Consider the following 12,283-nt stretch of genomic DNA (forward strand, 5'->3'; position numbering starts at 1 on the left):
CGTGTATAAGTTCAGAAGATGATGAAGTCAATATAATAGACAAACATGACTCCTCATTTAGTCAAGTCAACACTGAACTTCGATCAGTTAAAGACCATCTTGCTGATCAAATACTAGGTAACCCTCTCATGTGCATTACATGCTTATATCTTTTACATTGAGGACAATGTAAATTTTAGGTTGGGGGTGTGGATTAGGTAAACTAAACATTTTTTTCTTAGTTTTTAAGAAAAATTTGTGGAAATTTTCAATTTTTCAAGTTAAAATCCTATCATGAAATTGATAATTTATGTATTTAAGAATGCTTTGAGTATGATGATGAGACAGAGATTAACTTTTGAATTGTTGGAGTTTAATCAGCTGAGTAATCTCTCACTTAAAGTTCTTATACTTAATGGATTAAGAGGAAGTTCGAATATCATATTGATCCAAATCACAAAACATGTCCAATTTGCTTTCTTAGGATATACTAGAATTTCTGATTATTAGCATGTAAATCATTGATAGATGCTGAGAATTGTGTCTGGAGAATTTTATCCACCTTAAAAGATGAAAAACCAGTTAAAAAACAAGAGATCGACAAAAAGGTCATGTTTGGTGAAAAGACTGGAAAAGAAAAAAAAAAGAGATGAAAGAATGTAAAGTCTGAAAAAGAATGGAAATGAAAAGGCTGAAAGTACTAAATAAATACAAGTGACCATTGATATAAAATCAAAAACTGGAAAAAGAAGGAGAAAGGAATAAGTTCAGAATCAACACTTGATTATTCGATTAGTCTTGAAGTGATGAGCATGGCTAACATTATGAAAGGATGGTATGTTCATGAAAAGTAAGTTGGAATTCACTAACCTATTGATTGATTGCTCGTTTGATTTGGCTCTAGGTTTTCAAATTTTTACTCATATCTTTAAATTATACTCATTCATGTCTATTTGCACAAAAGATTATTTTTCTGAAAAAGTTTAAAATTTGAGAATTGAAGATTATTTCATGCATGTTTTGCTCAGGACTAGCAAAATGCTGGTTGGGGAGTGTGTTAAGTGTCAAAGATTGCATATTTTCTCCTACTTATATCTTGGTTTTATGAACATGATACTACTTAAGGTTATATTTTATACATGTTTATGTTGCAAGGTGAATTTGAGAGCTTGGATTGAAAAGAATGTTAAAAACATGGATTTGACGGTCAAGAATCACCAATGCAAAGGATGGATCTTAGGAGACCAATATTGAAGAATTCACAGGCCAAAGATCTAAGAAAACCAAGTGAGGAATGAAGAAAATCGAAGATTTGAAGTGAATTTGCGTGATTCTCGACTAGCCTAAGCTCTGGCTCGACCACCCCTGGCTCTAGCTCGACTAGTGTAAGAAACTTCGACTCGAACTCTAGCAACATTATCTTTTAAATTCACGTGATCCTTGACCAGTTGAAGATTGCCTTTGACTCGTCTAAGGTTATGCAGATTTTGCACGGACTGCATAAATTTGAGGCGGTTTCTAGATTTTTCCAACTCAGTACGAAAGTTGGAGTTCCCCAACTATAAATAGGAGTTCCTAGGATGCTCCAAGGCATCTTTAAGGGTTCGAGGAGTGGAGAAAAAGGGTGGACCCGCCATCCGAGAGTTTTTCTTCTTCTTCCTTAGTTGGTTTTGATGTTTTGTTTAAGAGATTTTGGCCCAATAATGTCGATGGTTGGCTAAACCTCTTAACTAGGGCTACGAGGTGAAGCTTGTAGCTTGATTGAGATGTTTTCTTTACTTTGATTCATGTTTATTTTGAACTTCATTGATTTCTAGTTGATTTTAAGGAATATTTTCAGTTTTTAATGGTTTGTCGTGATTTCCAATTATAATAGATCTCGATAGCTTTAAATAACTTCTTTTCCTCTTTGAGATTGTGGGATTTGTAAATCCTATTGTTCACCATCATCCCTTAGGCATGGTAGGGTGACAGAATTCCTTCCAAATTTTCATAACTCTCTTCCATTGAGACTAGATCAATGAGAAGTTCAGAGATTTGACCATCTCTTTCTCTAACTAGATAAGGTAGGACTTTGATTCCAGTTGGATCTCTTGACTCATGCAAGGTAGCATCTCAATTGCTACAATTGGATCCTTTGCACCCCAGTTCCCACCTTTTAATTGTTAGTTTAATCAATATTCACAATTACTCACTTATTTCCAGATTTTTACTTTAGATCTTCATCTAGTTCTAGTTCTAGTTACTTTTAGAAAACATACAAGTTTAGTCCCTATGGATTCGACCTCTGTCTCACCAAGATTATTACTGCATCACGACCCTACACTTGATGGGCCGGTGGCAGGGCTAACGATTCGAAAGCTCCCCGAGCCGTTTGACGTGCCCTCTATGCCCATAGGAGCTGACAACTTGGAATGTTAAGGTTGGAACCCTCCCATGTTTCTAGAACTGCAACATTGGCCGCTTCTGACTTACATCATGAATTGGATAGGAAAAAGTGTGACAAGACACCCGACGCTGCGACTAAAGTCGTAGCTGAAAGCGGTGACCCTTAGGAAGTCAAACTCAACGACTTGCGAGGTCAAATCGGAGACATCTAGCATGCCTACCGCTCAAATGTCATGACCTCGGTGGAAGCAATACTAAAGGAAACCGAGCCTCCATTCACCGCCGACATCATGCACGCACAGCTCCCGCCAAGGTTTCGTATGCCTCATATCGCCTTATACTCCGGAATTTCTGACCTGGCCAAGCACTTAGAATCCTTCAGGGCTTGGATGGAATTGCACAATGCATCAACCACTATCATGTGTCATGCATTTTCATTGACTTGGCTAGAGTATCTCGGAAATGGTTCTGGTAATTGAAGCCATAATCGATCAGCTCCTTCACACAACCTAATAAAGCCTTCATCATCAACTTTATTGGAGGGAAAGAAAGCCTTAAGCTCGTTTCCCACCTCCTCAATATAGTTCAGAAAGAGGGCGAGGTACTGAAGGATTACATCAAGCATTTTAACCTGGAAACCGTGCAGATACATGTGCATTCAGAAGAAATTGCTTTAACCACCATGATGGGGGGCCTTAGGGAAGGAAGATTCCTCTTTTAGCTTGACAAAAATCCTCCCCTGACTATGGCCAAGCTCCTCAATAGAGCTCAGAAATACTCTAACGCTGAGGAAATCACCACTCTACAAAAAGCTATTCATAACAAAGGAAGCTCGGCTAGAGAAAGATAACATAAAGAAGAACCCACCTCGACCAAAGACAACAAAAGGAGGAAAGACAATGAGCCTCGTAGGAACCATCGCCCGAGTAGACGACCTGACAGTAGGTTCATTTCATACACCCCTCTTAACATGACAGCCGAGTAGGTTCTTATGGAAGTCAGAGACAAACGTATCCTCAAATGGCTAAACAAGATGAAATCTGATACGGATAGACGAGACAAGCGGAAATACTGTCACTTTCATCGAGACCACGATCAGTCAACTAGTGATTGTTTTGACCTGAAAGAGGAAATTGAAGCTCTCATCCATGAAAAGGGCGAGCTATATGTCCTAGAGGGGGGGTGAATAGGACAATGCCAAATAAAAAAATAACAGTGGAATTAAACAATAAGATAGCAAAATGAATTGCAAATAATCAAAGGAAGCAACAACTTCAAAATTCTAGTAGTGAGAGGTTGATACAAATGTTGTTCTAAGGACAACCTTACACCATAAAAACCAAGGATTTATGGCAGGACAACCTTACTAGAATGATTTGTGTATCAAAAACTTAAATTGAAGAGGAATAAAAAGGAAATAACAAGAAAGGATATCTAAGCTATTACAACATTCCCCACAATGCTAAATGTAAAGATTACAACATTCACATCCCCAAATACATCCCACAATCTTGAACCAAAAAGAATAAAGAAAGGAAACCAAAAAACCAAAAAACATAAAGAATTATAGTGGTTCGCATGTGTGTACACCAACTGTTAAACAATAGCCACACAATATCCTCACACAGTGGATATTAGCGTTCATTATGAAAATAGGTTTTTCCAGGTTCACCTAAAACCCTCACAATTGTGTCTTTCAAGTGGGCTTACACAATTCAAAAACCCCACACTTTGAGTTTTCTGGATCACCTTAGACAAACCATAATAGAGATTTTTTTGGCTCAATCTCAATGAAAACCAAAACAAAGGAATTTACAAAAACTGTAAAATACCCAGATATTCTCTTTGATGCAGCCAGGAAGAACCAAATCAGAGTAGAAGTTCAACGTCCAATACTCACATATGAAATGGTTCTAGGTTCTAAATTGATTTTAGATTTAAAGTACCTCGAGCTAACTTGAATTGATTTTGATTCCAAGAAATGGGGATACCTCAATCCCTCTTTCAAATAAAATTGGAATGCAAAAATTCAAAATCAAATAAAAAGAAAGCTAATAAAAAAAATATTAAATGAGCACAATATAGCTTAAAATAATGACTAACTTATCTCTTAGAAAATCATATTGATTTAGTTTGAATTGAATGAAAAACTTTGAAATTCGTCATTTATTTATAGGTGAAGAAATTGCATTCACGACTGGTCCTGAGGACACCACGACTGGTCGTAGGACCAATTGATTATTGAAATTTTGAGCGCGATTGGATAAAGCCGTTCCATGACTAGTCGTAGGCCCTCCATGACTAGTCAAGAGACCTCTACGACTGGTCATGACCTGCTCACGACTGGTCGTGTGAAAGCTGGAATAGTTGCTGGACTTTGAGTCGTAGCTGCAGGACTGGTCGTGGAATTTATTGGATTGGTCGAGCCAGTGCTAGGACTAGTCGAATAGAGTCCAGGACTAGTTGAGAAACAAACCATTCATTTATAAAATGATATAATTGAATTATGTATTCAAAATGACCTATCCTAAGGTTAATCTAAGGTCATTCATACCTTAACCGTGATGTATGAACATTGAAACTTCTTTTCCTTTAGTTGATAGCTGATCTTTGAAGCTTGTGATCATTACATGATGAAGCTTGGACTTGAAACCTTTTGAAGCTTCAATTTGAATATTGAATTTGTAACTTTAAGACACCTGAATTTGAAACTTTAGTCTTGAGCTTGAGGTCCAAAGAAAAAGACTTTGTCTTGACTTGGAGCTTGATCTATGAATCTTGAACTTGTTGTTGTACTTGACCATGACCATGTAAACTTGCATTTCTTGAAGTCTTTGTTTTAGAGTGATGCACAGCCTTCATTATGTAGGAGTGCTATACAAGACATAGATTTTAAGAGAGGTTTTGGCACTACATAATTTGACATTATAGGAGCTAGAAACAATAGCACTTACAATCTGTAATGGACACCTACGCGAATATGTCAGCAGAAAGGAAGAACGACTTGACTCGAAGAACGAGTAACCCATCAACAACGAACCAATTGGGGAAATTCACATGATCTTCGGTGGGCCTACCAGAGGAGGTGACTCAAATTGAGCTCAAAGAGCCCACGCCAGAAGCATTAGCTGCTCTAGCTTGGAGCACCACATCCTTGTCACTAGCAAACCCATGAAAGAGCAAAAGATAATGCCTTGCGATCTAACCTTCACTGAAGAGGACTCCTGAGGTGTTCACCACCTCCATGATGATGCACTTGTGATAACTATGGCTATAGCCAACTGTAAAGTGTTTCGTATCCTAGTGGACACTAGTAGCTCGGAAGACATCCTCTTCGCTAAAGCATTCGACAAAATGGGAGTTGAGTGACCTCACCTCCGAGCCGTCAAAACTCCCCTACTCGGATTTACATGGGACAAGGTCACATCAGAAGGATCGATTCAACTCTTAGTCTCAGTTGGAGAAGGGCAGAACTGGACAAGAACCATGATCGACTTCTTAGTGGTAGATTGCCCCTCCGTCTATAATGTCATTCTCGGACAACCTTCACTCAACGATCTTCGGGCCATCATGTCAACGTATCATCTCGCATTGAAATTTCCCACTAAACAAGGTACCGAACTGGTTAGAGGAGACCAATAAAAAGGTCAGCAATACTATTTGATGGCAATTAGGACCCAGCATCAGGCAATGGCCATCACATCTCTCGATCCTCGAGAAGACTCCATTAAAAAAGGGCACCCCATGGAGGACCTCATACTCGTCTCGCTTGATGACTCCAATCCGACCTGAACGGTGCAGATCGACTCATCTCTGACACCACCATTATGAGATGAAGTTATGAGCCTCCTTCGATGATATTCCAATGTATTCACATGGTCTCATCAGGACATGCCTGGCATCAGCCCAAAGGTTATGGTCCATAGATTGAATGTCGATCCTGAAATTGTGGTAATGACCACTTTAGTTGAAGTAGGAATATGCCAATATGTCCTATAAGGGGGTGAATACGACTTGTATAAAATTTTATAACAATTTAAAATCCTATCACTCTAATCCTAATAGCAAGCATACATCAGGATTATTTAAAAGTAACTTTACTGGCTTCTAAGCCCGGTAGAGGATCCAATCACAAACTATTTAAGAAATGAACAATGTGCAAATTAGTTTATGATGGATATGACTGTGTGTGTGTGTGTGAGGTGTGATCTCAAATAATCAAACATGAAAATACTTAAGGAAATCACATACGTAATAGAAGACAATAGCAATCTCAAACAGAATCATTTTAACAGTGGTTCGACTACTTGTCTACTCCACTCTTGGCAACCGCACTCAACCCTTGAGTGTACCAGATTTTACTAAGGAGGTTTCACATGGTTCACCTCAAACCTGAGGTTTTAAATCAGGTTCACCTCTAACCGGTACAACCTGCACCTAGGTTGACAGTTTATGCTCCCACGAGTAAGGGTCAACACATAGCACCCGATTTTAGGCACACTGGCCAAGGATCCACACAAGGAACCTCTCACATTTATGCTCTCACAAGCAAGGGCCAACACAAAGCACCGACTTTTACGCACACTGGCCAAGGACCTCCTTCAAGGCCCTAGATGTTTATGCTCTCCACAGAGCAAGGGTCAACACAAAACACCCACTGTGTACACTCCCGCCGAAGGCCTCCTAGAGGACTTGCAAGGGGTGAGAAATACCTTAGACTTAATCCGATAAAGGAATGATCACAAGGGTCCTCTGGACTCTAATGACTTATAGATAAGTAGATGATCCCTATTCAGCACATTTGTTGAAGATGTCCTCCTTTGTTGATGAAGAATCTTTTACTTTCTTGATCAGCAACTCAGAAGGTGTACCAATATATGGCGATGGGTTGGGTCAAGGATATGATGGAATCCTGCTCTCCTAAATATTTTCCTATAAGGAAGATAGAGCGATTCCAATCATCTATCCATTCAAGGCATCCCAGCTAAATGATTTGCCATTAGGGTAGTTGCTGGAGGATCCTTGAATGTGGAAGTTTATTCCCCAATCCACTCTATTGAATGTTAATGATGAGGGTGGATTGTAGGATGAACTTCCATGAGAGAGAAGGCTTAGGGTATATGATCCAAGGTTAAACACACTAAAGCACTCTCTATTTTTTCTCTACCAGCAACTGAAGACAAGTTCACTATATATAAGAAAAAGGTTCCAATGGATATAAAACGATTACATTTATGACAGAGTTCGATATCATCGAGCATGGTCAATATCATCGAGCGCATACTCTCGATTGCATCGATTACCCGCTCGATGACACAAACTCAAATGTCATATGCTTTTGAAACATTTTGCCAACTGGTTGAGGCAATCGAACATGCGTCGATGTCATCGAATTTCGAACTCTGATTTCATTGACGCAAGGTTCGATTCCTCGACACTATGAAAAGTGAGAGAGACTTGCCATTGAAATATTTCAGGTTAAAAGAATGATCGAGGCACACTCAATATCATCGGAATCTGAATGTCGATGATATCGATAGTCGTGTCGATGCTTCGATAAATCTGAAGAATTTTCTAGTTAAGCTTGCTGGACAATTTATGTCCATTCTCGATGCCAGCGACTCGGCCTCGATAACATTGATATTTAAATATTAATTCTATCAAGTGACCCTCGATCCAAGATAAAAACCACCTGAAAGATATTACTGGTAACTGAGTGTCCAAGATCGATATCATTGAAGGCCCTCCGATATGTTCGACATTTAAATTCTGAGGATATCGAGGGGAACTTCGATATATCAAAGATTTTATGATTTTCCTTAGAAAAATAGGGACACAATATCTCTGCTGTCGATTCTATCGAGTCAATTTTGATAGACTCGAGATTCAAATTTCGATGATATCGATACATCTATCGATACATCGATAATTCCGTCCAGAAGTATATGTGGTTGTTGGACAACTTATGTCCTCATTCGATACTATCGAGTGAGCTTTGAGGATATCGACAATACTAAATTATATCGATCATTTTATCGATAAATCGACAGAGGTAGAAAACTTAGAGATTTTTTGAAATTGTGAAAAAGTTTTCTACCCTAAAAACCCTATGATATTCTAATCAATTTAATGGTTTTAAATACCTGGTGTTTTGGGACATGGGATGTAAGGCTAAGATTTATCTGAGGCGAGTTTGGTCCCACATCCAGTTGAGGCAAACAGTTGATTAATCTTCCTATGGAGCTTCTTCATCTAGTGGACTCAACACTCACGTTAATTGACAAACCAAGGCACTTTCAATCTCTCCCTTTGTCAATTACGGGACAAAATACCAAAACACCCTAGACCAGCATGTAGACAAACACATCCTAAATTGTGTGTACATGTATTTTACATAATTTTACAATGTCTAGTGAAACCATACACACAATCAGTAGTTGCTCCCCCTAACAGCATTCTCCCCCTTTCTTAGTGCAAGCTGCTCCCCCTAACACCTACAATACCAATCACAATCAGTAGTTGCTCCCCTAATAGCATTCTTCCCCTTTCTTAGTTCAAGTTACTCCCCCTAACACCTGTAACACCATTCAAGTAGATATACAATTTTCCTTTCGAGGTGTTTGATTTTGTTCTCCTCCTTTTTAGCAGTCATTGACAAAGGTAAATGTAACAACTGCTATTGACTGAAGTTGAAGTAATTTGGGAGAACCATCATCAGAGAGAAAACACAAATAATAGGTAGATGGAAAACAAACATTGCATTTTAGCAACCACGTATGCATAGCAGACAATATATAGATCAAAATATCACATGCATCCAAAATATCACATAGCAGATAATATATAGACACATAGCATAAACTAGATAAACCAGGGGATCTTAAAACATAAGCATGATAGTAAATAGGAGTGAAGAATAACCAGCCATATCCAAAATATCCAAAAACATATATACTGCCCTAGATTGGCAGTAAAATTACAGTTAACCAAACAAAATTACCAAGCCCATTTAAGGGCACCCAAAACAATCCATCAGTTTTTAGCCCGTTCATGGGCATATACAACATAAAAAAAAAAAAACTGTTAGAATGTGCAGGTTAGTGAGTTATCACATACACTCATGAGAGCGTAGAACATCCAAAAGATACAAATGCTCATACGTGAAAATAAGAGGAGTATGTGACAGTGTCTAGAGACCAGCACTATGGAGAAGAGGAAGATGATACCAAGGGGGAGATTTGTCACATGTGACATGTCTTGACATTCGCGATCCAGGTACCACTTAGTTTCATTGCCTGGTATATGGTTTAAATGAGTAACCAGACAATTCTTCTTATCTTTTGGAACCCATTTTGTGATAGGATTTTTTACTGTGATATATTCAGCCACTTGATTCAATAACTTCTTCATTCTGTCATTCATTTTAGGTGGTTATGGATGTGTATTTCCTTTATCCATATTCTTGGGTGAACTCCTGACATCCTGTATTTTTCTGGTTGGTTTGAATTTACCAAAATGGATTTGACCAGAATTTTGTTGTGTTCTCCTAGGTGTCAAGCATTTAAACTTATAGTGACCCGAATCACCACATAAATGACAGACTGGAGTAGTTCTTGTGTTACTTCCTGAAGTGGCAAATTTCTCAATTATTTATACTGCTTTTCCAATTTTTGTTTTAGAATTTTCATATCCTAAGCCACTCTTGTCCTTACCGGGTCTTCTCATACCTAAGATTTTTTCTAACTTCTCACCACTCTTAGAAAACTTATAGTTTAGCTTAACAATTTTTCTAGATTCTTCTAAATCAAACAGGAGTGTATGATTTTCATTTTTAAGAACCATATTTTTGTCTTTTAATTGCTCAACTTATTTGTTTAGCTTTTCAGACTCGAATTTAACGAAGGTGTTGATTCTCTCAAGTCTATCATTATCTGAATGGTATTGCTGTAAATCATTGATTAGATGTGTATTAATTTCCAGAGTTTTATCCAAATCTTTTTGCAAAAATTCCTTTTTGTTTTTAGATATTCCAAGTCTTCTAACAATGTTGATGCTATGAATGTAAAGTTGATTGTAAGCATCTTGTAGTTTATTCTGTTCTTCTTCTTCTTCCTTTTCAGTTTCCTCATTATCTGATGGAAATGACTCAGTGGCTTGTGCTTCTTCCTCATTCTCAGTTTCATTGGGTATGATTGGAGCAATGGAGACCATAAGAATTTTCAAAGATTTCTGATCTCCATCGCTCTCTGAGTCGCTAGTTTTTGAGTTTGACTCTTCCGTATCATCCCATGTGGTAGCCATTGCCTTAACCTTAGTTTTCCTATTTGGGCATTCAGTGGACAGGTGTCCAAACTTCTGATAGGTATAACATTGTGGTTTTTTAGTCTTTTTACCAAATTTACCTACAGATTGTCTGTTGTCCACCCTTTTTCCTTTAAATGGATGGCCACTATTTTTCTGAAAAAACTTTCTGAATTGTTGAGCCAACAAAGCCACTTCCTCATCTTCATCTTCTCTTTCACTTTCAATGTCCTCATTTGTTGTTTTCTTTAAAGTTTTAAGGATAGTAATTTTGGATTTTGGGATTTGTTTGAAGTGTAGTTTAAATGTTTATAGGGAACCTACGAGTTCTTCTACTTTCATTTCATCTATGTTTCTACATTCTTTAGTGGTTGTTACTTCAGGATTGAACCTTTCAGGTAATGATCTTTGTATCTTCCTACAGATTTTAGGAACCAGAACTTTCTCTCCTAATCCTCCCATGGAGTTGTAAATGATACTCAGTTTTGTGAAAAACTCCATAAAGGTCTCATGCTCTTCCATTCTGAGACTTTCGAACTGTGATGTTAGAAGTTGTATTTTGGATCTCTTCACAGTGCTTGTTCCTTCATGGGTTATTTCCAACAAATCCCATGCTTCTTTAGATGTCCCACACATACTAATTTGATTAAAAATATCTTGGGACACAGCACAGTAGATAACATTCATAGCTTTAGCCTCAGCAGTTTGGTTTTCTTTATCGAATGTTGTCCACTTCTCTTTAGATTTTGGTTTGGTGATAGTTGTGCCATTATCAAGTACTATTTGTTCAAATGGTGGCACATATCCTCTTCCAACTGTATCCCAGACATTATGATCCAAAGATCTCAGAAAGTAGTGCATTTTAGCCTTCTAGTAGGCATAATTTGATCCATTAAATACTGGAGGTCTAGAGACCGATGAGCCCTCTCCTTTGGCTATATTCTTAACTTTAGTCAAGATCACTCTATAGGCGGTGAAGCCCTTTAAGAGAGACCCGCTCTGATACCAATTGAAATTGCAGTAATGACCGCTTTAGTTGAAGTAGGAATATGCCAATATGTCCTAGAGGGGGGTGAATATGACTTTTATAAAATTTTATAATAATTTAAAATCCTATCACTCTAACCCCAATAGCAAGCATACATTAGGATTACTCAAAAGTAACTCTACTGGCTTCTAAGCCCGGTAGAGGATCCAATCACAAACTATTTGAGAAATGAATAATGTACAAATTAGTTTATGATGGATATGACTGTGTGTGTGTGAGGTGTGATCTCAAATAATCAAATATGAAAATACTTAAGGAAATCACATATGTAATGGAAGACAATAGCAATCTCAAACACAATCATTTTTATAGTAGTTCGACTACTTGTCTACTCCACTCCTAGTAAGCGCACTCAACCCTTGAGTGTACCAGATTTCACTAAGGAGGTTTCACATGGTTCACCTCAAACCCAATGTTTTAAATCAGGTTCACTCTGACCAGTACAACCTACACCTAGGCTGACAGTTTATGCTGCCATGAGCAAGGGTCAACACATAACACCCGATTTTAGGCACACTGGCTAAGGATCCACACAAGGAACCTCTCACGTTTATGCTCTCATGAGCA

This window comes from Magnolia sinica, chromosome 7 (assembly GCF_029962835.1).
Source record: "Magnolia sinica isolate HGM2019 chromosome 7, MsV1, whole genome shotgun sequence".
Taxonomy (NCBI): Eukaryota; Viridiplantae; Streptophyta; class Magnoliopsida; order Magnoliales; family Magnoliaceae; genus Magnolia; species Magnolia sinica.